The sequence below is a fragment of the Prionailurus viverrinus genome, chromosome D4 (genome assembly GCF_022837055.1).
Source record: "Prionailurus viverrinus isolate Anna chromosome D4, UM_Priviv_1.0, whole genome shotgun sequence".
In the NCBI taxonomy this organism is placed as follows: Eukaryota; Metazoa; Chordata; class Mammalia; order Carnivora; family Felidae; genus Prionailurus; species Prionailurus viverrinus.
This window is the reverse complement of record NC_062573.1, coordinates 83371264-83397409: the sequence shown is the minus strand read 5'-3', so window position 1 is coordinate 83397409 and position 26146 is coordinate 83371264. Positions and strand designations below refer to the sequence as shown.

General features: G+C 51.9%; 1 protein-coding gene across 4 annotated transcripts in view; it reads right to left on the bottom strand.

The window, feature by feature from the left end:
* Positions 1–26146, bottom strand: part of ROR2 (receptor tyrosine kinase like orphan receptor 2) — a 196011-nt gene that overhangs the window by 118108 nt on the left and 51757 nt on the right. Inside the window, exon 1 of one of the 4 annotated variants that reach the window (XM_047831490.1) lies at positions 9242–9319. The exons of the other annotated variants lie outside the window; for them this stretch is intronic. The gene's annotated coding sequence lies outside the window, so the exon portion shown is untranslated. Of the gene's footprint in view, positions 1–9241; positions 9320–26146 lie in introns of those variants that run through there. 4 annotated transcript variants of the gene reach the window in all.

The following is a 26146-nucleotide window of genomic DNA, read 5'->3' as shown; positions in this document are numbered from 1 at the left end:
GCCGAGGCTGCTGGGACAATTCAGCTGGTGTTGAGACATCCGGACATTCACACGCCAAAAAATGAAGATGAACCCCTTCCACACCAGATCCAGAAAAAGATTAACGCGAAATCGACCACAGACTTCAACACCGGAGCTAAAACTATAAAAGGCTTAGAAGAGAGCACAGGTGTAAATCTTTGTGACCTTTGGTTAGACAGTGGTCCCGAAGATGTGGCACCCAAAGAAAGAGCAACACAAAACACAGGAACCGGGGTTCATCGATATGGAAAACTTTTGTGCTTCAACGGACATCATCAAGAAAGCAAAAAGACTCCCACAAAATGGGAGAAAAACTTGCAAGCGATATATTTGATGAAGGATTTGTTTCCGACATATGTCAAGAAGGCCATTACGGACTACGTGATTGTGTCCCCCAGAACTCCTACGTGGAACCCTCAGGGGGATCGTATTTACAGGTGGGTCCTCTGGGAGGTGAGGAGGTTTAGCTGAGGTCATGGGTGTGGGGCCCCGGGCCCCACAGCTCTGTGGGTACCCTCAAAGTCGCTGCATTTTATACCCTCTATGGTCAGCTGCAATTGTAAGTGAATTATATCTCAATAAAAGCGTATCGGTAAGAATGACTAAATTGGAGATGCCGGCAACAAGACAGGGAGCAGGCGGAGGTGATATAAAACCTAGAACAAAAGCAAGGAAGCAGAAAGAAAGCAGAAGAGAAGGTGGTTTCCAGGAAAGGTGGAGGTGGGCTCCATTTGGGCTCACTGGGAACACGCGAGGTTCCCATCTTTACGCTCGCGTGCGGACGCACTTCCTTTTCCTCTACACACCTGTGTGCCCCAGAATTTAAACGCAGCCCGATGGGGCACCAGGGTGGTCAGCAGGTTGAGCGTCCAACTCCTGACTTCACGCACAGATCCCTAGGTTGTGGGATCGAGCCCCACATCGGGCTCCGGGCTGAGTGTGGGGTTTGCTTAAGAGTCTCTCTCCCTCTGCCCCTCCCCCATTCACGCTCCCTCTCTAAAAATACTACCCCTCCTCCTCAGATAAATAAACAATAACAATAAATAAGAAACTCAACCCAAAAAGCCCCAACGCATGTGCCAGACTACCAGACCCCCGCCCCCACCATGAGAAAGCGGTCCTTCAGTTTCTGACGCTCGTCACTGGGCTTGGCCAGGACGAGAGCTGGTTCCTGCAACGGAGAAAACCTACGTTTCGCTCTGAGTCCACAAACCCGCCCTGGGCCCCCATCCGCCCTGGAAGCCGAGCACAGGGGCCGCGGACCTCCGGAGGACAAAGGGCACAGAAATAAGGAAGCATTCCCAACACGCGCGCGCGCGCGCGCACACACACACACACACACACACACACGGCAGGAGGGGACTGTTCCAGTAATTATACCTCAGCGATGCTACGATCCTGGTGCTAGAATCTGCAGGGAAACGCCGCCGTAGATCAAAACGTGTGGAAGGCGCCCAGTAGGGACAGCACAAGTCACAGGACTTGCGAGGGCCCCTTTCCGGGGCGGTCACTTGCACAGTGTATCCTTCCAAACGAGTCCAAGAATCTACAGTTTCCGTGAGGGCACGCCAGAGGAGCCGGTGACGCCAGGATAGTTTTCAGAATGTGCTCGTTTTAGGCAACTTATTTAAAAGGCAGCTCGTGGGGCGCCTGGGTGGCTCACTCTTGATTTCGGCTCAGGGCATGATCTCAGGGTGGTGGGATCGAGCCCCACATCAGGCTCTGTGTTGACAGCATGGAGCCTGTTTGGGATTCTCTCTCTCTCCCTCTTTCTCTGCTTCTCTCCCGTGTGCTCTCTCTCTCTCTCTCTCTCTCTCTGTCTCAAAATAAATAAATACACATTAAAAAATAAATCAATAAATAAAAATAAAAGGCAATCATTTTCACCATAACCGAGCACAAAGAGGTAAATCAGATCTTGGTAAACTGAAATGGGCCATATGTTTCCTTTCTGCTGACACTGCACACCCTCCTCCCGTCCCCTCTGAAGGGGAGGGCAGTGGTTCACGAAAAAGGCATTTTGCATCCCATTAGCCAACAGACAGCCTTCCTCAAAAGGGAAATTGGAATGACCGCAGCCAGGAATTTCTGCGCTCGGCAAAATACTCCCCCCCCCCCGCCCCCCACCAGCAGCGAAGTCGTCAACTGAGTTGTCTGTGATCTCCAAATCCCCAAAGTACGAGCTAAGGCTGAAAGGTTTTTTTCAGTATAGTTTTCAAATACGGTAATTCTATATGGCAATAAAAAGCTTAAAAGATCTCCAGCAGCCCTTTCAAGGGACAACAAAGGGAAAAACCACATGAAGGCACTCTCGGTCCTTAAGCCCGTCACTCGACGTAAATGGGTCGTTGATACACCTCCAACCACCAGGTTCTTCCTCCGACTTAGGGTGTCACCTCTCTGTGTGAGTGACACCTCCACTGAGGAAAACAGCCACCAGACTACAGAGGCACAGACTCAAAGGACCCAACTGGGAGACCAGTTGTTGTTTTGGGGTTTTTTTGTAATTTCACCTGATTTTCACCACGTGAACGTTACTCCTCTTTATGTGGAACAAAGATATCAAAACGCCAGCTTCCCAGGGACGGTGGCAGGGTCATTTCATTTAAACAGGCACACGAAGTGACCAAAAGCGATCAGTAAAGATCTCGTTCTGAGCAAGAAAGAAATGCCCGTTTGCAGAGGAGTCCTTCACCGTTCCTTAGAAAATCAGACAAGGGCACGGGGTGGGGGGCACAGTGAAAAATGTCAGTTCCACTGGGGGCCAGGTCAACCTCCCGACGGCGATTTCTAAAAATCAGAGTGCCCAGAGATGTTCAAGAGCCACCACGCCTCCCCCCAACCCCCACCAGATGAAATCTGGAAGATGTTTTCTTTAAGCCGTTCCACAGCAGACGCCTGGAACACGGGCCACTACCCAAATTTAGCAACACAGGTTGAAAAAACAGCCACTTCCTGAATTACCTAAATCAAAACACTCTGCTGGGTGTTGTGTTACAACTGTGCAGTCGGTCTGAGGCACAGTGAAAACGCTGTCGTGTGAACTGGCAAAGGCAGAAGTAGAGATGTTCTTTCCTTTGACCCAAGTCCAAGCTCGCCAGCTGCGTGCTTCGGAGCCGCAACATACATACGGCAGGGACGCGGCCACACAGAAGGGGCTGCGGACGTTTCAATTAATTACAATGAAAGAAGTTAGTTTCCAGATTCAGTTACTTGGTCCCACCAGCCACACTTCCAGGGCTGAGGGGCCGCGGGAGGCTGACGGCTCCCACACGCCGACGTGGAACATCTCCATCATCCCCCGAAGTTCTACGGGGCAGGAGTGATGAAGGAAAGGAATTAACTACTTCGTGGAGATGCTTTTGCTTGGAGAAAAGAAACGGGAGAGGGTCTCCGTACAACCTGAGACCCACAAATCCTTCTCAAGTGGGGTTGGTGCTATCGTGTTTGAAGACACAACAGAACATGAGATCTGCACATTTTCTAGGATGATCTCAACACCTTGAGGGCTGGGTCCTGGGCAGGATGGGGCTAATCACACTCTGACCGTGTCTCCCAGGGAACGAATACAGGGACCAGTTGCCTGGGGCTTCTATTCTGCAGGCCCTCCCGACACAGCCCGAAACACACGTGGGCACCCGCACAGGAGAGTGAGCACCGTGAAAAGCCTTCCGGATCGGTTTGCGGAGAATCGAGAGAAGTATAGAACACAGGAAGCACCCCCACTTATTTTTCACTTTTTCCCTTTTCTTCATTCTCTTACACCCCAGCCCCATGGGATGCCGTGAAGGTGGTCTTGAAGTCGGCAACAGGTGGCTGCGGGAACTTGACCCTCTGAGGAGAGCCTATCTCTGCAGTTAGAGGGGCTGGGGCCCCAGGAGGGGATCAGACCTGCTGTCTTTGTCTCTTTCTGTCCTCTAACCATGGGTATGGTCCACGAGAGCAAGCAGCAGTAAAGGTAGCTAAAACCCAATTTTGTGCCAGGGGACTGAAAATGGGAGCCCCTGGGAACCAGAAAGTATAGAGATCACAGGGAGGATGAAACTCAGAAAAGTATTCCCTTAATGTTGTTTATAACCAAGGTCCCCCACGAGCTGTAGTGGGGGGGGAGTCCGACCCCAAAGAGATGCTTAGAATAACTGAACAACAGGGGCGCCTGGGTGGCTCCGTCGGTTGAGCGTCCGACTTCGGCTCAGGTCACGATCTCACGGTCCGTGGGTTCGAGCCCCGCATCGGGCTCTGTGCTGACAGCTCAGAGCCTGGAGCCCGCTTCGGATTCTGTGCCTCCCTCTCTCTGCCCCTTCCTGCACTAGCTCTCTTTTTAAAATAAACTTTTTTAAAAATATACAAAACAAAAAAAAGAAGAACTGAACAACAGAATACCACCCAGGTCCTGACAGCCACGGTGAGGTGCTGTGGGGGGCACACCTGACTAGCACTACAAAGGCTTTGAACACAGAATTGACATTGATCCACAAATACAGGAAGCAGTTGGGACCTTGCAGGTGAACCCAAATGAACCAACTGTGCTCACACGACACCAACATTCCCCACAAGGACCAAAACAACATTCTGGGTCCCACAGCCAAATAGAACACCTCAAATCTCCCTGATACAATCCAAAGTTACTCAACCTACAGAAAACCAGGAAAATCTCAAGCAAGCAACAGACATAAAGAGCAAGAAGACATAGGTGTCGGAATTATCTGTAACTGCCAAAAAAAAAAAAAAAACCACTCCAACAAGTAAGGATACACACTTTGGAAAACAACAAAAGTAAGAAACAGTTCAGCAAAGAAACTGAAAATATAAAAAAGAAAAAAAAAGGAAATTTTAGAATGAAAACACAATAAACAGAAGAAAAACCTGTTGCATGAGAATGAAACCAGTATGGAGATGGCAGGTGTCAATAAAAATTACAAAACCTGAACAGAAAGATTGGAAAAAGAAATGAAGAGATCCTCACAGATCTGTGGGACAAAATTAAGTGATCTGACATTTGTACCATCAGCGTCTCAGAAAAAGAGGAAAAAGGGGTAAAGAAATCATAGCTAAGGGGCTCCTGGCTGCCTCAACATGTAACTCGATCTCAGGATCATGTGTCCAAGGCCCAGGTTGGGCACAGAACTTACTTTAAAAAAAATTTTTTTTTTAACATTTATTTATTTTTGAGACAGAGAGAGACAGAGCATGAATGGGGGAGGGTCAGAGAGAGGGAGACACAGAATCCGAAACAGGCTCCAGGCTCTGAGCTGTCAGCACAGAGCCTGACGCGGGGCTTGAACTCACGGACCGCGAGATCGTGACCTGAGCTGAAGTCGGCCGCTTAACCGACTGAGCCACCCAGGCGCCCCCAGAACTTACTTTTAAAAAGAGAGAGAGAAAAAAAGAAGTAATAGCTAAGACTCTCCTAAAAGGGGCAAAAATATATATAAAGCCACAAAATAAAGACCTCAATGAATCCTTAAAAAGATAAACGCAAAGAAATCTACACCTGAACAGGTAATAATCAAACTGCTGGAGAAAAAAAAAAAAAAACAAACTAAAGATAAGGACAAAGCAAAATGATCTTTAAAGCAATCAGAGAAAAACAAAGTATTTATAGAGGAAAAACTATTTTTATGGCTGCCAATTTCTCATTAAAAATAATGGAGGTCAGAAGAGTGAAAAACCAACTATTAAAGTTCTCTGAGAAACAAACTATCAACCCAGAATTCTATACCCAGCAAGCAAAAGAAGCACCCTTACCAAATGAAGGATTTTCAATTTCAAATGAAGGCAAACTCCTGGATCCCACTGTCAGCAGCCCAGCAGGAAAAGATCTGCTAAAGGAAGCACTTTGTGCAGAAGGAAATTCCTACTGGAGAACCTGAATGATCAAGCACGAAGAAAAAGGAACAAAAATGGGATGAACTATCGAGAGCTGGAACCAGATGGGTGAATCAGAAACGTTTATGCCAACTCAGAAGGTCAAAGCCGTTATGACTCCACAACATGACATTCTTGAGAAAACAAGAATACAGGACAGAGAAATGATCGGTGGTTGCCAAGACTTATGGGCGATGGGGATCGGAGCTATAAAGGGGTGCCACAAGGACGTTCTGGGGGCCACTGGGACTGTTCTGAATCCTGCTTTCGGTCGTGGTTACACACACCAATCTCTGCTTGTGATGTTAAAAGCAACTCAAGATCAAAAGTGATTTTTTTAAGGTTGAATAACATGCTGAATGCTGAAAGTACAGATTTCCAAAGGGGGAAAAAAACCCTTCATATTTCAACAAATCTGGACTGCATTATTTTATGCAGCCTGCAAATGGCCCTAAGCCACAGATTTGGAACTGATTTTAAGGAGAGTCTGAGCAAGTGTGTATAATACTTTTATATACCTGGGGGAAAATATTTATTCTAAGGACACTCACAGGAGCAAGGAAACTCTAGACACGAGCATCCTTTAATTTCTGGAATGCTATTAGCAGAGCTCACATTAAATAAAAATACAACCACAAAGAATCGTTAATGCCAACATCATAAATAGTATCGTTCTATAAATATAGCTCAGTTGAATTACTCTTTAAAGTGGCGCCTTCTGGGGAGAGGCACAATCCAGGTTTAGGGACTGACTCTGCTGAGCACAGAAACTCTTGGTTGACCTAGCACAGCCCAGAGGCCAAGAGTACACTACCTTCTCCAAGCGAGAAGGTACGGCCAGAGTGCAGCCCACATCAGCTCCCACTCTGTCTGTGAGTCTCACCTTCTCTGCGTCCACACTGGGCCTCCCCCCGTGTGGAGAGCAGCTGTCCGATATACATACCACTGTGTGTCTGTCTCCATCTAAAACACTGTCTGTGTGTTTTACTACTTCCTTCCACCTCGTCGTTTAGGGGCCAGGATGCGTCCAACAGCACCCGGTAAACAAATGTGTGCTGAATGAATGAACCAGCCTGCAGGTTCCAAGCGTCTGTTCACGGGCTGCAACATACAAATGTGTACGAGCCTATTTCAAAGGGATTTGAATTCCAATTTAGACTTTAAAATCTTGTGACGGGCTATATTTTCCAAGGGAGGCTGCAACAGTATCTCTGTTCTACATGTTCTTCTGCAAGGTGACCTTGACACTCCCCACCAAGAAGCGGGGTCCATTTCTCTACCCTCCAGAATCAGGGTGGGCCCTGGGATGCCTTTGACCCACAGAATATAGAGGAAGTGACCTGGTGCCATCTGAATAAAGCCTGTATCTGGCCAGGTTCAACTCCCTGCCCTTAGAACACTTACTCTCCGGAAAGCCCTTCTGGAATCCAGCCGCCATTCTGTGAGAAGGCCAAGCCACACAGAGAGGCCACGTACGAGTTCTCAGTCAAGAAACCCCTTAGTTCCAAGCCAACAATCAGCATCAACCACCTACCACGTCAGTGCATCTTCTTGGACAAACAGCCTGGATGAGCCTTCAGATGAGACAGCGGCCCTAGAAGACCCCAGGCTTACGAGAGCCCCACGTGGGAAACTTGCGAACCCAGAGAAGGGCGGTATTTAACACGTGATCATTTCAGCCTGTAACTGGTGGAGTGTTTCATTACACAACAATCGATAACCAGAACAGATCTGGAGAGGAATCTCATTCTCTCCATAAATTCTAAATAAAGAAGTTTACATCCTTTATTTCTGTTTCTTTTTTCTTTTTTTCCTTCTCTTTCTGGGAAACAGCCAGCATAAAAGAGATCCCTCACCTTTGCTATAGTCGAGACCATGGCACGTGGAAAGTTTTCTGACCCAGGTCCCTCGTGTAAACGCTTTGCAGGTACAGCCGCTGGTCGGCAGTCCACCCCTTGATCCACCTTGTCCTTTTATGTTCATTCATTTTTGAAAGACAGAGACAGAGCACAAGCAGGGGTGGGGTGGAGAGAGAGGGAGACTAAGAATCCAAAGCCGGCTCCAGGCTCCGAGCCGCCAGCACGAGGCCCGATGCGGGGCTCGAGCTCACGAACCGCGAGATCGTGGCCTGAGCCGAAGTCGGACGCTCAACCGACTGGGCCCCATCCACCTGGTCCTTTTAATTAGGAACCACAACACCACCCAAGGGAGGCGGCTGTTCTCCCTCGACAGAGGTCAGCAATCCCCAAGACTTCCCAAACGTGCAACGCCCGCCCCGCGCTGGGCCTGGAGGAGGGAGCTGGCAACGTTCACCGCGTGGCCAGAATCAACTCTATTTCTGTCAGCGCCGATTTCTGTCAGGTGGCTACTAGGTCAACTCTCCTCCCACCTCAGTATTTCCCAACGCCCACTTGTGGCTGGCGTGCTCTGCGGACAGCGCGGTCAGCGTGGCCCTCATGCCCAGGAGGGCAACGCCGTCCGCTGCCAGAACACAGGGCGTGCGTTCTACCGTGTGACCCGGGAGGCCGGGCTGGAAATAAGACGAATGTGCGGAATAACAACTTCCGCAGCAGCGCCTCGGTATCAATAGGGAAGGCCCGGCTCACGGCCAACGTAGCAACACGCGCTGGGGTACAGAGGGGGACCCGCACACCGTGGGCCTGTTCGCGCCGAGAAAAGCAAAAGGCGCCTTGGTGCACTTGGCATAAAGCTAAAGACCCACGCAGGGCACAGGCCCGGTGTCCCCCTGACTCGGCAGGACCGGAGGAGACCCCGAGTACGGCGCCTCCGGGATTCTTCACGTTCACAGAGACTCGACTCTTTCATACCACCACTGCCATCACCCTCTCCTCGGATTCTGACCGCTGGGAGCTGGGGCTTGTCCCCCGCGGGGAGGACTTTTGGGCCCTGTGGGTTGGGTTCCCTCCTTTGGGTGAAGGAGCTTATAAGGGTGGGGTTTACTCTCTCCACGCTGTCACCTGCCCCCCACCCCCCGCTTGCACGTCTGGTCCACACACCCCTTGTCCACCCTCTTGCCCTTGGGCAAGAGCGCTGAGATCCCACCAATGGGGGCCCAGAGTGCAACATGGCCTCTCCGGGGCAGTCCCACGGGCGTCTGGGTGCATTTGAACCCGGGCAGATGCATGCACCCCCCCCCCCCAAAGTGACAGAGTGTGCCCAACCCGGCGGTAAACCCGGCTGTGTTGACAATGCTGTGATTTACCCAGGGCCACAATCCCACAATTTACCCAGTGGCTCAAGCCCAGAGTCTCTTTCTACAGCCGGATCCCTTCCATAAAGAGATGCCTTCAGGGAAACTTTACCTCCCCTGGAAATTCAGGCCGTAAATTACCTCTGACAAATTAACCTTCACTTCTCCTCGGAGATGAATTTTAAAAGGAGTGCGTCCAAGAGAGTCCATTAAAGGCTTTTCCATCTGGTGGTCTGTTGAATCGGCTGGGGGACCTTAGACTTCTGCTTTGACAAAGACTTAGACCAGCAACTCGGTGTGTGCTCTGTAAAAAAATCAAGTCAGGACGTGGGGGGAATGATGACAGCCACCTGGAAGGGGGCTGACAAAGCCAGCCCCAGAAAGGGCCTCCAGGAGCCATCAACTTTGGGCTCATGCTCAGGGAAAGACAGAATATCCTTCATTTCCACTCCCTATGGTGGGAAACTGAATCTGCTTCAGAGCAGGATTAGTGCAGCAGAAGTCTCTTAACCAACGTCTACTCAAGCAACTATTCTGGTTAAGGGAGGTCCTCAAGGCCCCTGAAAAATGCACCGAGCAATCACGGTGAGACCACACTCCCCACTTCTGCTCCACGAAGTGACGCACACCCTCGCCAGGACTCAACCACATCCGCTCCCGAACCTGTTCGCACCCGTTATACCTATCAGAATATTAAATTGTATAATTAAATGTTGTCTAAATTCATAACATTTCTGCGGAACAAGGAGGGCAGAAAGAATTCCTTCTAGGAAAACGAAGGCGGCTTTGGAAAAAAAACGGGGGGACGGGATGTGGGAGACTAAGCTATAAAGGACTACAAGACATTATACACTTCTGCCCTCGGACTGCTTTACAAGCTCCTTTTGGTTTTCAGTCCGTTTCTAAAGACGCCCAAACTGAAGACTCTGGATGCAGTTTGGGCAAAAAAGACAACTGCGGACTCCTCCTAGGTAACCCTCACTGGGAGACCTTGGCCGACAACCAAAGATTAGCGGAGGCATGATCATTCGCATGATTTAACTCAAACACGTGATTTAAGTCAAATACAACGTGGATGTGTTGTCTTATTATCTTTCACTCACTTCAAAAGACACTTTTTTGGTGGGATGCATGGGCGGCTCAGTCGGTTAAAGCGTCTGACTCTTGATCTCGACTCGGGTCATGATCTTATGGTTCATGAGTTTGAGCCCCGCGTCGAGCTCTGTGCTGACAGCTCAGATTGGGATTCTCTCTCTCCCCTTCTCTCTGCCCCTTTCCCGCTCACTCTCTCCACATAAATAGAGAAGACATTTTTTTTGGCGAGCCCACCTGATCACAGATCCCAGGGGCAGAGCGTGAGCAGACTTCTCCTCCAACCTCAGCATGAAAGGCTGCCAGTGGGACGCCTAAAGATCCATTCCAAGTGCTTTCATACTTTTGTTGATGGCGATGTTTTAAATGGACCAGAACCTGACTCTATCAGAAGTAACAGACATCTGGCAATGAGAAGCCTGTGCAGAAATCCCAGTAGGGCTCTCGATCCACCTGACAAAGGTGTAGAAACGTCAATGCTTCCAAAACAATTTCCAAGTACCCTTAAGAAAGTCACTGGTTAGTTTTCTTGTTTTCAGAAAACAGGAAAGGCGTGTTGTGGTGCTTCTCAAATTATTGTATCCAGCTGGGGAAAAAAATTGCTGGACTGACCACATGCCTCTCTGTTTCCCTTTCCAAATGCCTCACAAAATAATGGGAATGAAATAAGGTAGAAACCCATAATCATGTAGAGAACAAGATTGTTCTCTCGGTGAAAGGAGAGGAGAAAGCCCACAAATAACAGAAGAGAGCAAGTCACCGGACAGAGGGCACAACAGGCAGCAGCAGAACCCACAGCCTTGGAGATCCGTGGAGGGTGACGAGAACGACAAACAGCACAAAGAGTCCACATGGCACCAGTGAAGAACGTTTCAGAGCGCAGAGACACCACCAGGTCCATCAGAGAGCAGGTGGGAGTGAAAAACAGCGGTACTGCAAATACGGGGAGGGACCGGCACAAACCCTAACCACCAAGTCCCATCCCAACCAGGCTACACCCTTTTCCATCCGAGCTCAGAGCAGGCCTGACACTCCAGCCTTCGTTTCTTGCCTTCCTCCTAACTGCTCTAAGGGACATTAAAAAAAGTGTGCCTGTTTATCAAAAGATGCAATGGACCTTCCAGAAACAGACTGGTAGACCTTGTAAAGTGCCCAGTCCCAACACTGAACCTGAAGTGAGTCCACTTGGGCCTCACCGGTCGTATGCTACTGTTTCTACTGGGAATCAACCAAGAACCACCAGACATTGAAGAAAGCCTCCATTCTCAAGCTGAAAGACTCAAGCACGCCGACTGAAAAAGCAAGCCAGCATTCAGAGCAATGAACCAGGAGACGTGTGCCTCTTGTACACCACCGTGAAATTTCAGAACACCACGGAGAAGGAGAAGATCCCCAAAGGTCTCCAAGCAAAACCAAGACACCGGAAAAGAAAGGAGGATCCGAAGGCAGTGGACCTCTAAGAAGGAAGCATGGGGCACTAGGCAACCGTGGGGTGACATTCCAGGGAACTTGGCATTCAACTGAGAATGATACCCAGCCAAACTATCAGCGTGTGTGTGTGGAACTCATAAGGACTCAAACGTCCCACTGACACAGCATTTCTTAGAACGTTCCTGTCTCTTCTCCCCACACCCCTCGCCCCTTCCACTCTCCTTCTGACCTCACTCACCACCACACACTCGAGGTTTGACCCACACATCCCTAAAGGAGATCAGGAAGCACCGGGGCATGTGCCCACCCCTTAGTCATATGCCCAGCACTGATTTGTAGGAGGCAGAAAGACACAGAACGAGCTCCCAGGAAACTGAGGGATTCTAAGACCAGAACAGGATCAAGAGGGTCAGAGACTATGGTATTCAGGGAAAGGAGAGGGGCGCCCTTAAAGGGAAAATTATAATCCAGATGTGCCCAAATGACTGGACCTCTAGGAAACGTGCTAAGTGCTGCCAGGTGCCATTATTACACTCACTCCTAAGAGTCGACTATTCAGTCTCGAAGAACTCTGAAGAACCATCACAAAGAACGTGGGCAAATCACTTCACAGCTGGAGTTTGCTAGATGCCGGTGATTCCTGTTTGGTCTATTGACAGACTAAATTATACGTAGGCCAATCGCTTTGTCTCCCAGATTTAGATTTATGCTCAAATACTAGAGGAAGGGGCCAAAGAGATAATAATACTTGAGTCCTACCTCAGTGGGAGGTTGTAAGACGTACAATTAGATCGCATTTGCAAACTGTCCCAGAGCTCTCCAGGAAGGGCTATAAATATCTCAAGGTATTATTATCCCTAAAGATAATCAATTATTTTCTCATCACAAAGAGGCTGAGAAAGAAAGGCTTTACGCACGAGGACCCTTTAATTTGTGTAAGCCTCCAGCATTAACGAGATTTTCAGAGCGTTCAGAACTTCACAAGGCCCCCTACCAACCATGGCTTCCTCCAACAAATGGAATATTTACAATACCTGAGAAATCCCTTTATTGCTAGGAAAATACACAGGTAGCACTCTGTGCCCGTTCATTAAATTCACTTACTCTACAGGCTGGCGGGGGCCGCGGGAGGCGGGGGCAGTAAGAATGAACGACCCTGGCCTCAGCAGACCATGACACCCCATCCCCTCCCCAGGCCCAAGGCCACAGCCATTAACAATGACGGTTATGGGGGCGCCCGGGTGGCTCAGTCGGTTGAGCATCTGATTTCAGCTCAGGCCATGATCTTGCAGTCCATGAGTTCAGGCCCCACACAGGCTGTCTGCTGTCAGCATGGAGCCCGCTTTGGATCCTCTGTCCCCTTCTCTCTCTGCCCTTCCCCCACTCACACACTCACTCTCTCTCAAAACTAAACAAACATAAAAAAAAAGGTGGTTATGGAAAGACTAAATAGACAACGAGACACGTGTTTATGTAACAGAAGCCTGTTAGGTACGATCACGAATGTGTAAAAATGGAAGTAAATATTCCAATTTTTTAAATACTGAGTTATCTGCGGTAGCACAATTGTGAATTTTTTTCTTCTTTTTAAAAAAATTTTTTAACATTTATTTATTTTTGAGAGACAGAGAGACAGAGCACAAGTGGGGAAGAGGCAGGGAGAGAATGACACACAGAATCCAAAGCAGGTTCCAGGCTCTGAGCTGTAAGCACAGAGCCGGACGCGGCGCTTGAACTCACGAACTGTGAGATCATGACCTGAGCCAAAGTCGGTCACCCAACCAACTGAGCCACCCACGCGCCCCTATTTTTTATTTCTTCTTGACAGTTTTCTTTCCAAATACTGACATACACAAATCAATTTTATAATGAGGTGGGAAAAATTGGGGAGGGGGTAGGAATTCCTCCGAGCTGTTCAGTTTCTTCAGTAAAGACCACTAGGCAAAGGGCAAAAATAAGACCGTGCGGGAATGTTAGCAAGAGGAAGGAGGCCACTGAGGTCAAGGAGAGATGAGAGGACAAAATGCCGGGAGAGGTGCTAACGGATCAAAATTTCAAGCGGAGGCTGAAAGAATGTTCTGTCAGAGGCCCGGAGGCCACTCTCGCGCTGGGCGTCCATGTGTGTCCGCACCTGGCTGGGCAGAGGGAGCACGGGGCTGCCTGGGGACTACCCAGGGAGCCACCCCTCTTTGTCATATCCAGGCGGAAGCCTACTGAGCCAACAGCAGGTAACATCTGATTCCGGCCCTTTTAATCCCGAAGGAAGGGACCCCCCACCCCCCGGCCCACAGAACTAATGTGTTGCCCAGGCAACCACACCCCCAAGAGAGCCGTCCGATGGCCTGCAAGTGACCGTGAAGAGGCAATGGAAATTCTGGGTGACGAAACCCGGCTGCAGAAGCATAGGTAACACACCTCCACCTGCATGAGGGGCCACACTCACAAAACCAAGCAATATGCTGTTCAGGGATGCTCCTGGCTCGAGAGTAAGTCTCCGTAATTCATACGCTGACATCCTAGCCCTCGGTATCTCAGAATGGAGGTGCACCTGGAGACAGGGTCTTCAAAGAAGCAATGAAATGAGGTCATTAGGGGGGACCCTACTCCAACGTGACTGATGTCCTAAGAGGAGATTAGGACACAGAGGGACGACCATGTGAGGACACGGGGGAGGCGACGGTGACCACACGTGCCAGGGAGAGAGACACCTTGAACTTGGCCTCCAGCCTCCAGACTGAAAGGAGGCTTGCTTACGCTGCCGCATCAGCCCGCTTTGTCGCATCAACCCTAACACAGCGACCCAGACGCGCTCCCAGGCGGCAAGACCACAGACGTGAAACAGAGGACTACTGGGACCTTGGAAGACGGTGGGACCCAGAACGCTACCCAGCAAGCGAGAAGGAGGCTCGGTTTCTTAAACCCGCCGGAGGGCACGCGGCTGGCCACGTCCTCATCCTTCACGCTGGGCGTGTGCACATTACACACTGTTCCCCGTTGACGACATAAACCGTGGAATGGTGAGAGGGAGCCACCCCTCCAGGCTGCACCGTCCGACACGGTAGCCACGAGCTGCAGGGGGCTCTTTAAATCTAAGTTACTTGAAACCGGGTTCCTTTTTAACACAGGGGCGCCTGGGTGGCTCAGTCAGTTAAGTGACCAACTTCAGCTCAGGTCATGATCTCCTAGTTCGTGGGTTCGAGCCCCGCGTCGGGCTCCGTGCCGACAGCTCGGAGCCTGGAGCCTGCTTCGGATGCCGTGTCTCCCTCTCTCTCTGCCCCTCCCCCGCTCACACTCTGTCTCTCAAAAATAAATAAATGCTAAATTAATTAATTAATTAACAGGTAGCCGAGGGGCGCCTGGGTGGCTCAGCAGTTCAGGTGTCAGAGCGTGCACTCAGCCTAGTTGGGCTTCTCTCTCTCTCCCTCCATTTCTCTGCCCCCCTCCCGCTCATGCTCGTTCTCTCTCTCAAGATAAATACACATTTAAAAAAAAAAAACAAGTAACACGATTAGAAATTCAGCTCCTCAGTCTCACTGGTCCCGTTTCGCATACTCGACGGCCACGTGTGGCTGGGGGCTGCCGATCCGGACGCCACGGATGGGCAATACCTCCCTCCGGGCGGAAAATCCCACCGGCGGGAGCCGCTCCGCACCACGTCGCTGACGAGAGGCCCCGGGAGGGCGCCCAGGGCTAGAACCCTCTCGCTGCAAACCACACACTTCTTCCTCTGTTCCGCGCTCCGGGAGCCACGGCCGCCTGCACGGTGCCGGGAAAAGCCGGTCGCCCGGGCACCTTTCCGGCAGAGCCCTCGCTGCAGCCGAGACCCTGCCCCAGGAGGCCGTCCGAGGTCTCCCCCCCCTCCCCGGTCCCGGCCCCTTTCTAGCACCAAGTCCGGCAGGGAGCAGACTCTCAGGGGGGTTCACGCCCGCCCGGGTCTGGCCAGGGCACACGCGTGTCACGGGAGGCGCGTGTTACCATCACGGCCAAAGCCACAGAGGGAAAGCAGGCTCAGTGCCCTGCCGGCTGGCTGGGACCACGGTGCCCCCCCTCCTCCCCCCGAGCGGGCGGGCTGGGGAGGAGCCCCCCGAGTGGGCGAGGGGGGGTTCTCCGTGGGGGGAGCCCGAGCACTTGACCGCAATCCCTTCCTGCCTCCTAACTCTCGGCCTCTCTGTCCGTCTGTCTGTCCGTCAGCTCAGCGGCACGGTCCCTCATTCAGCACCACCGAGAACGCCCGCCTGCTGTCCACACACGCCAGCTTCTGTGGAAACATACCCGAGCAAACCCAGGCAGCCACACACACACACACACACACACACACACACACACACACGGGCGCACGCAGCAGTCAGGGCCCTTTGTGGCAGGAGCCCCTGTGATGCCCTCACCCCCTATGGTGATCAAGGCAGAGCATCCAGGCAACATTCACCTAACCGACCTTTAAAGAGGATTACTTCCTCCCCGCTTACCCTCAATTATCTTTTTTTTTCTTTTTTAAGCTGAATCTACATTCGGCTTTCCTACTGTCAGAACATTCCTGACGAACGGCTTTACCTCCACGATCTGATCTGATCTGATCTGATCGGCGGTATCTGACAGCCTCTTCCCTCTCCTGCATTTCTGGCTTGAACCGGGGCTGACGCACCCCGTGGGGCCGCCCGGCAGGTCCCACATCGCTCCACCAGGGAACACCCTTCCATCTCCAGTCTCACAAAACCTTGGAGTCTTTTTTTTTTTTTTTAAATGCATGTCAGGATATCATCTGCATAGGCATAAACATGCACTGAGTTAAGTCCCAACAGCCTCTGGACCAATTTTTTTAAACCATATTTTCGAAATTAAATCATCGGCTTCCTGTGCTGAGAAGGTGATGAATCGGCGGGGGAGACGGAGTAGGAAACGCTTTATTGCCCTAACTCAGCATTTTCTGGGACCAGGCAGGGCTCTTAACTAAGCCTTCTACTTACAAAGTTAACGAGCCACTGGGCTCGGGGTTGGTGGGGGGAGGCCAAACCGGGCAGCCCCCCAGAGCCCGAAATGGGCACTGAAAGTCGGGGGCTTTGCACCCCATCTCTCTCCCACCAGGGAACCGGGGCGAGGGGGCGGTGTGGCCTGCAGCCAGAGAACAAAAGGAAGAGGGAACCAGGGCAAAGGGCTGCAGAAAGTTATAAAAATAAAAAAAGCCTCTGCTGAACAACGTGAAGCGGGGACAAGGGGGCCCCATTCCTGGATCTCTTCAACAGGGACCCACCAGCCTCCAAGGAGGGTGCTGTTCATAAAGCTAACTGCCCAGCACGGTTGTCACATCAAGACAGCCACTTGTCTTGCCCTGGCTTCTGGGTCCCTTCACCTCTGGAGGGGTAGCGGGGGAGGGGTGGCCGTGGGGGGGAGGGGCGGCAGGGTCCAGAACTGGAGTGCCATGCCCCCCGCACCCCCAACCCCTGCACCCCACACCAGGGTGGGTATACACGAGGTATCATTCAAGGACCAAATGCCTGGGACACAAAAGGGTTTGGGACTCACAGACCTGGGATCCCAGCAGGAGCCCCACCAGGGCCCCTCCCCCGGGGGTGCAGTTTCCTTCAGGGTATTGAGACTTATGTTAATTTAACGCGTCTTCAGTCAATCAACCAACTGCAACGTGTAGGCCTTAAGTCAATCCGGGTTAAATAATAAAAACATAAAAAATAAAAATCAGGAGACAAACAGTAAAATGTTTTATATGATGAAACGTATCGTTCACTGAAGTGTGACAATATGCCGGTGAGGTTCCTTTGGTAAAGGAGCCCTTACCCCTGGAGGCACATAGTAAATACGATGTTTTCATGGATGAAATGATGGATCTGGGGGCGGGATGGAGGTAGGAGTGAGCGATTTCTGCTGGAGCCAATGGGGGGGCCCATGGGTCCTAGCTACTCAGCTTCTGGGAGAACCCGAACTCTCCCGTAACGAAGCCTTCCGATCAAACCTTCCTCCTCCCCATTTCGAGGGTGCACAGCGAGCCCGGGCTGGGTTGGGCTGACAAGGTCTGTCCCGAGGACTCTGTCTGTGAACACTGCAGGCTGTCTACACCACAGTGTCTGGGTCGGGGGTCCCGGCTAGGGAGCCACTGCCCTCCTGCCTTGAGACAAAGGCTCTCCTCCTCCCTCCATGATGGGATCCCACTCTGGGCAGAGGGCAGGAAGTGATCCCTGACCGCCCCACGCGTCTCTGGAAAGAAACCAAATTCCGTTCCTGGGATGAGGTTTCCTTTCTCAAGAAAATCAGGTTTTCCAGCTTCAGGGGATGGCAAAGAGCGTAATTGCAGGGTTCTGGAGACGTGCAGACCCAGGGCTCCGGGGGGTGTTTGGCCGGCAGCAGGGAGATTAACAGATGAAAGGAAAAGATAATATTACCTGCTGGGGTTATCTTTCTTCTCACCAAGGGTCATGAACCCACTACTTACCATTTAAAAGCCCGGCAGGAGAGGATCCCCTGAACGTATCAATACAGACCCAGGCGCAGCTCCCTTGACAACCAGAGAGATGGCCTGCCTTCCTTTGATCCAGGATTGCAAGGAAATTCAACCTCTTCCAGAATCCGGAGCGAGACAACTTTTTTTTTTTTAATTTTTTCAACGTTTATTTATTTTTGGGACAGAGAGAGACAGAGCATGAACGGGGGAAGGGCAGAGCGAGAGGGAGACACAGAATCGGAAACAGGCTCCAGGCTCCGAGCCATCAGCCCAGAGCCCGACGCGGGGCTCGAACTCACGGACTGTGAGATCGTGACCTGGCTGAAGTCGGACGCTTAAACGACTGCGCCACCCAGGCGCCCCGAGACAACTTTTAAGGTCTCTGCCTCCCAGAGCAGACCCACAAAGGAAGGCTGGGCAGGACCGCCGGGGTGGGGCTTTGGTTTCGGGTGACCATCGCCCCACCCTGGGCTCCGGGCAAAGTAGTGGGAAGCAGAAAGTCTTTCAGGTCCATTTCTAACATCCAATTTTTCAGAGGGTTCAGGGTCCATTTGCTTTTCCAGGTTTGGACGTCATTTAGGATGAAATGTTCCAGATGTGTGCCCCCCCCAAAAAAAGTGAACGAATACCACAAGAGCCCGGTGAAAGCCCCGTTGCCTTCTGAGCCCCCCTCCAAAGGTCGCCTCTACTCTGAATTTATATCAATGCAGCGCCCATACGTAGCTGCCCACTCTTAGCACGCGTGTATCCAACCCAGAGCAAGAGATCTCGCAGAGTTTTCGCCTTTAACATAAAAATCGCACCGGGCTTTCTGGATCCTCCCGCAACTGAGTGGCTCTTCCTGCCCCACGTGGTGAGCCATCCGGGTGAGAACCTGTCACTCCACTCAATCCACGCATCCCGATCGGTTCCCGCTGCCCGTCCAGCTTTTGTGAACGCGACCACGGCACCTCTGGGCACCCACCGCGGCTTGTCCGGTCCCGCGTGCCGGCTTCTCTGGTCCGTCGGTGGAGTGCCCATCTGCAGGGGGAGAGACACGACCGGCATCCCGGACGGGGCGGAGCTGCCCGATGACCGGACGCCCCGGTCCGCACTCCGTCCGTCCCGCTCTTCGCGAAGGTTTGTGCGGACACTTGGAGCGGTCAGACTCCCCAGCGTTTGCGAGCCTGGTGGGGCAGAGCTGTGCACCTCCTTGTGCTGTGAACTTGCATTTCCTGTCCGTGGGGCTTTCCAAGGCTTCTCCGCAGGTGAGCTCCCTGTTAGGGTTTTGCGTTCTATTTATCTAGATAGAGGGGAAGGGGGATATTCACACAGACTCAAAGGCACCGACGAGGGACTGCAAACCACGCAGACCTACGGGAGAGACAGGACCACGTCGGGAGGCACCGTATGCAGGCAGCCCCCCAAGGGGCAATAATCCCGGCCTCGTTCTCCCGGCATGGACACCCTCCTATATGAGACTCAACCTGCTCCTACTCGCTTCCTGGCTAAAGACAGACGCTCCAAGGGCCCCTCTTGGCTCATCCACTCCGTCTACACACTCAAGAGTGTGACAGGCTCGCACGGGGTAAAACAGAGGAGAGCGCCTCTCCCCTCCGTGCCCAGGAGTCTGAACCACTCTGAGCTCAGACGCCGACCACGGCCGAAGCCACCGCTCCACAGGTGGTCCCCCTGGAGGCTCAGTGTCAGACCTACGGCATGAAAGTGCACCCACGCACGCAGCTGATATGCTGGGGGCTCTCCAGGTCAGGAGGCCTGAGCTCTGCACCTGCTGTCCCTCCACTGGAGGGTCTGGAGAGATCGCCCACCTTTCCGCCACACCCCCGCTGCCCATGCTGACCAGCGCACCCGGTGGACCAGAAGGCGTCTGCGGTCCCTTCCACTAAAGCAATCGATGATGGGTTTTCCCAACATAGCAGGGCCAGAGTGAGACTCAAAAACTCAGCACACAACACACTGATCCCCTAAAACTGACCCGGGGAGACTCGGCTTCAGAAAGGCTCACGTGGAAATGGTAATTTCTCGAGGTCTGAACGCTTGAGAATCTGTACTTGTGCACCTCGCCTCTTCAAGGGGCTGTAGCGGGAGCAAGGAGGTGTTTCGTAGCCGATTCCCTCACGAAATCCCCTCACAGTGGGCAGGCTTGAGTCGCTCTGGCACAGGCCCCTGAGCAGGGGGTGTGAGCTGGGCAGGGAGGGGGTCACCGCCCCTGTGACCAAGGCTCCCCAGCAGCCGAGAGGCCTCGCTAACTCTGCTCCCCACACACTGCAGGGCCCCACGACGTCAGCCCAGCGTGGCTCAGAAGTGCTCTCTTCCCCGGAACGTGCCCTTCTTAGAAAATGCAAACAACCTGGGGCGCCTGGGTGGCTCAGTCGGTTAAGCGTCTGACTTGGGCTCAGGTCACGATCTCACGGTTCGTGGGTTCGAGCCCCACGTCGGGCCCTGTGCAGCCTGGAGCTTTAGATTCTGTGTCTCCCTCTCTCTGCCCCCCTCCCCTGCTCTCTCTCTCTCTCCCTCTCTCAAAAATAAACAAAAACATTAAAAAGAAATTAAAAAAAAAAAACGCAAACAACCTGTCTCCCTCGGTTTCCTGGAAGAAAAGCCTGCAGGAAAAGTCAGAGGCTGGAGAGCAATTCAAAGGCCATCTGTGGGGACACAGACAGCTGGACAAGGACACCTATGTGAGCAGAGACTTGCTCCCTGGGAAACCACGCTCAGCCTCCAGCAGGGAGATGTAAACCTCAGCTTCTAGAAACTTCCGGGAAACGGGGGCAGCCCGCCCTTCTGTCCTCCGGCAGAAATGTGCACCACCCTTCCGGATTCCTCCCTATAGGCTGTCAGAACCCGCATCCATTTCCCCACACCCCCCCACGCAGATGCTTGAGCCTCCCGAGGTGTGTAGGGGTCCGCAGGGACCCCTGTGAGTGCACAGGTAGGCTGTGTCCACCCCAAGTCCAGATCTTTTGGGCAGACATCGTAACTGCAACACAGAGGGACACAGTCGGGCTTCAGAGGGCTAAAAAGACGTCACACAAAACCAACGTCGTTTAAAGACTGAGCTTCACACGCACTGAGCCCGCTAAAATACAACGCCCGGCTCCTTCAGCAGGGAAAGGACCCTCCCTCTCTCCACAGGGCCACCTTCCTCGCGTGGGGTACACCTGGCGATTCTACAGCAGACACATGTGGCTTTCAGACGAGGTTTGCGAGGCAGTGCGGACACCAGGTCCCTTGCACGTGGCCGGGCAGAGAACTGTGTCCGGATTTCAGTGAATCCCAAACAAAGCCACACTCCCCTCCCTGTCCCCGGCCGGAGTGTCTCTCCAACCCCCTCCCCGGCCTGGCCTCCCCCCTCCAGGACAAGAAAGCACCGAATCGGACTGCAGAGCGGAAGATCTCCCGGGAAAGTTAAGAGAAGAAGTGCTCACTCCCAGATAGTGTCACGGTGCAGTGACAGCCGTCACTGTGCAGCGATAAGGTTTCCCATCAACCACCAAGCTCCCTTCCCATACAGAGATTATAAACTTGACCTCTTCTACGCGCCTCTTTAAACTGTAGCTCAAAGTCGCACCTGGAATTTGAAATCTGGTTTTGTACGTGGGGAAGGGAGGGCCATTTTTCCCCAACGGAATATTGGGCAGCCCCCGCCACCTCCATCACAGGGAACGCTCACACAGACAGGGCTCGGTGTCCGCACCGGTAAGTTTTCTTGCTGGGTCCGCGTGTTTGTTCTGTCTGCCACAGCAAAGCACCCCAGCCTGTGCGGCTGAGGCCACGGAAGCGTATCCCCTGGGGGTCCTGGAGGCTGCAAGCACAAGGCCAAGGTGGGCGCAGGGCTGGTCTCTCCCGAGCGTGTACACGGCCGGCCGTGGGCGTCCCTCCGTGTGTGTCTGTGTCCCCATCTCCTTTGAAATACACCAGGCACACTGGATTGGGACCCACCCTAAGGACCTCAAGTTAACTCTCTCCTCGGAGGTCTCCCTATGCAGTCCCACTCTGAGGCCATGGGGGTGAGGACGTCAACACGTGGACGCGGGGGACACAACACGGCCCCGGCAGTGGTCCGTTCCCATGGCAACAGCACACAATTCCAATCATGAGAGCCTAAGACTGCACCTCCCTCTCTTACAGTAAGATAACCTCCCCACTTTTATTGTTCGCTTCCAAAATGAAGCCTCCAGGCTCCTTTTTAAGGGTTTGCTTCTACTTGGATTTTAGATTCACACGTTGAGTTTGACGAAAAAGCCTCTTGGAACGTTTTTCAATGTTTGTTTATTTTTGAGGAGAGAGAGTGGAAGGGACAGAAAGAGACAGAGAATCCCAAGCAGGCTCTGTGCTGTCAACATGGAGCCCGACGTGGGGCTCGAACTCATGGAACACGAGATCGTGACCTGAGCCGAAATCAAGAGTCAGATGTTCAACTGACAGACCCACCCAGGCACCCTGCCTTTTGGGATTTTGATCAGCAACGCGCCGAATTTATAGATTCTTTGTCAGGTGTTACTGGTTTTGTTCCAAATGGTCACTCCTGATGCAACAGGAATCCGGTGGGCTTTCTGTGTTAACTCACATCTTGTCGCCTTGCTGAACACTCTCCTTGATTTCAATACTTGTCAGGGGATTCCCTGAATTTTGCAGAACTACATTTATATGACCCACAAATAACGACAGCTTTCTCTTATCCTTTCCAATTATCACGTTGCCTAGGACTTCCAGAAGGACACTGGATACCAACAGTTATAACTCACCTCCGGACCTTGTCACCATCTTTCACGCATCTTCTCGGAAATGCAGCATTCAGCGCAGGTCTCCAAAAGATTCTTTTCACGGAGTTGGACAAGCCTATTTTGCTAATTTTTTCATCGGCAAAGAATTCTGAAATTTAGCACAAGCACTATAGCATCCATGGTGATTTTTCCCTCCCGCCTACTCACGTGGATGTTTTCACGCTGGATCATACCAGAATTTCTAGGGTAAACCTTTCTTGTGTTCGTTTAACGTGTCGCCAGGTCGCACCTGCTAAACTCTACACGAGAACTTCGCGTCTGTGTTCTCGAGGGTTCAGAAGGCATCTGTTGTTCAGTCTACTTCTCCTGCCACAGGACAAATCCCCACAAATTCCGAGGCTCAGCACGTTTACTGACAAGCTTCCAGTTCTGCAGATGAGAAGTCCAGGCACAGCATGGCGGGTTCTCCGCTCAGAGTCTCTCCCAGCTGTCCCCACGGCTGGGGTCCTTTCCGGCAGCTCTGAGCTCCCTCGGGGTGTCGTCTGATTTCTGTTCCTTGTGTCTGCAGACCTGATGCCCCCCATCCCGCACTGGCTGTTCCTGACGGCCGCTCTCAGCTTCTAGAAGCTGCCCACATTCCTTGCCACGTGGCCCCCTCCGTCCTCAAAGGGGGCGACACACATCAAACCCTACTCGCAGTTCGACTCCTGACTTCCTTGTCTGACCCCTAGTCCCGGGCGGGTCTCAAGCGACAAGGCCAGGCTGGCTGGACATAATCTCCCTTTCTTAAAGTCAGTTGTGCCGCGTGATACAACCTAATGAGGAAGGGGGACTCCATCACAGTCACAGGCTGGGGGGCAGGAAGCCCAGGGCACCTCTGCCTCCTGCCCCCTGCAGAAAGCCAACCTGAGGCCAGGCACCTGCAACCACTCTCCGTCTTCTGCCCCTTCTGGCTCCGATCATGGGCAGGGGGTTCTCTAACATAAAGCTAGATTACAACATTCTTCTGCTCGAAACCTTCCAAAAGCTTCCCGGTGCGTACAGAATACAGCTCTAAATCCCTACTGCGGCTTGCAAGGCCCTCTCTGAGCCTGGCCCTGCTCCCCCCGCCCCACACACACCCACCCACCGCCAGCCACGCGGGCCCTGTGCTGTTCCGGAACACTCCACCCTTTGTTTCCGCCTCGGGGCGTCGGCACTGCCGTTGTGTCTACGGGGCAAGAACCCCCTTAGACCTTCCAGTGTTCCCGTCCCTTGTTTCCCGCCTGCATTTGTACCATGTGCCTCAGGCTCACCCGACCCCCGATGACATCACCATACGGGATCCCCCTCCCACCCCGCTACCCGAAAATAGGGTGCTCCTATGAAACCTTCCATAAGCCACAATGGCATAAAGTGTGGGCTCATTGACTACAATTCTGGTGAGGGGGTGTTGATAACAGGGGAGCTGTGCATACGTGGGGGCAGGAGGTACATGGGAATCCTCTGCACCTTCCATTCAGTCTTGCTATGAACTTCAAAGTGCCCTAAAACATAAAATCTATTAAAAAAAAAAAAAAACAACTCTTCCTTCACTTGATGATTCAAGCATTTGGTGAGTCAGGGAGGCCAGGGGCACCTGTGGAGGCCCCGAGATTGCTAGGATATCAGTAAATCATTAACCCTTGTCAAATCATTTAGGAATACGCAAACAGCCCCCATCTTTACAAACGTGGGAAGTTTAGTGATGTAACAGCAATGATAACATCCAGAGGGTCCGAGAGAGAGGAGGACCTGTTACTGGAAGAGTTTCCCAAATCCGTCTATCTCCTCCCAAAAGGGAAATTCAAGCAGTCTGTACCCTGCAGTCTAGAAGAAAAAGGACCAGCAGGTCCTGCCAGTGCTGTTCCACTGGGCACATTCATAGCAGCAGCCTCTGTCTCTAAACGAGGCTTCTAGATGCAACCTTGGACCCCCTGCTTCCCCACGATTCTGTCCCCGTCAAGTTTATCTTCAGCAACAGTACAAAAGAAAACAGAAACACTACAGACACGCCACAGACATCGCAGGTTCAGTGCCAGACCACTGCACTAGAGCAAATAATACCTCGATAAAGTGAGTCAGATGAATTTTCTGGTTTCCCGGTGCACAGAGAAGCTCTGCATACATTATACTGCGGTCTATTAAGTGTGCAGGGGCATTATATCAAAAAAACACAATGCATGCACCTTAATTAAAATGCACATCATTACCCTGGGGCGCCCAGGTGTCTCAGTTAGATAAATATCTGACCCTTGATTTCGGCTCAGGTCATGATCTCACCGTTCATGAGTTCCAGCCCCGCACAGAGCCTGCTCGGGATTCTGTCTCTCTCTCTCTCCCTGTCTCTCTCAAAAATAAATTAAAAATAAATATAAAAAAATACTTTATTACTTTGAACTGAGTCTCGGTGAGCGGTAGCACGGATCCCAGATCACAGTAACCAATGTGGTAATGATGAAACAGCTTGAAATGTTGCAGGAGCGGCAAAAACGTAACTTGGAAAAACAAAGTGAGCAAATACTGTTGGAAAGACAGCTCCCGAAAGACTCGCTCAACACAGGACTGCCACAAAACACTGCATCCGCGGAGGGCGGTGAAGCAGACAGAGCAAAGACCAGGGGCGCCTGGGGGGCTCAGTCGGATGAGCGTCTGACTTCAGCACAGGTCATGATCTCACAATTCATAGGTTCGAGCCCCGCGTCGGGCTCTGTGCTGACAGCTCAGAACCTGGAGCTTGCTTCGAATTCTATGTCTCCCTCTCTCTCTGCCTCTCCCCTGTTCCAGCATGCTCGCTCTCTCTCTCTCTCTCTCTCTCTCAAAAATAAATATCGAAAAAATAATAATAATAAATAAATAAAACCAACAGAACTCATTCTCCTTCAGATCTCCATTTCTTGTTACAGGCTGATCGAGTTCCAGGTTTCTTCCTTCAGCTTCTGGAAAGGGCTGGCCCCATCCGGATCTTCTGCAGCCCTCGAACTGTGAGTCACCAGGTGACATTTCCTGCTCACAGGCCTGCTTCTTGCTCACCTCTGCTTCGGGCTCCCAGGACACAAACTGCCGTGTCCCAGAGAGGCATGAGACCAGAACCAGGAATATAGACCTGACAGGCCCCTTCCCCCGAAAGTTTAAACCCGTGAAGTAGGTGGAAAATGTTCACGTGTATGTTGTAATCCCTTTTAAAATGACTTCTAAGGGTCCTTCCCCCCCCCCCCTTTTGGACTTAGAACTGATTAAACAAAACAATGTTCTGTCCCAACCTGCGTTTTTCTTATTACTTCCTAATCATTTTACCACCGACATAAAGGCCTGTTCTTTTCCAAC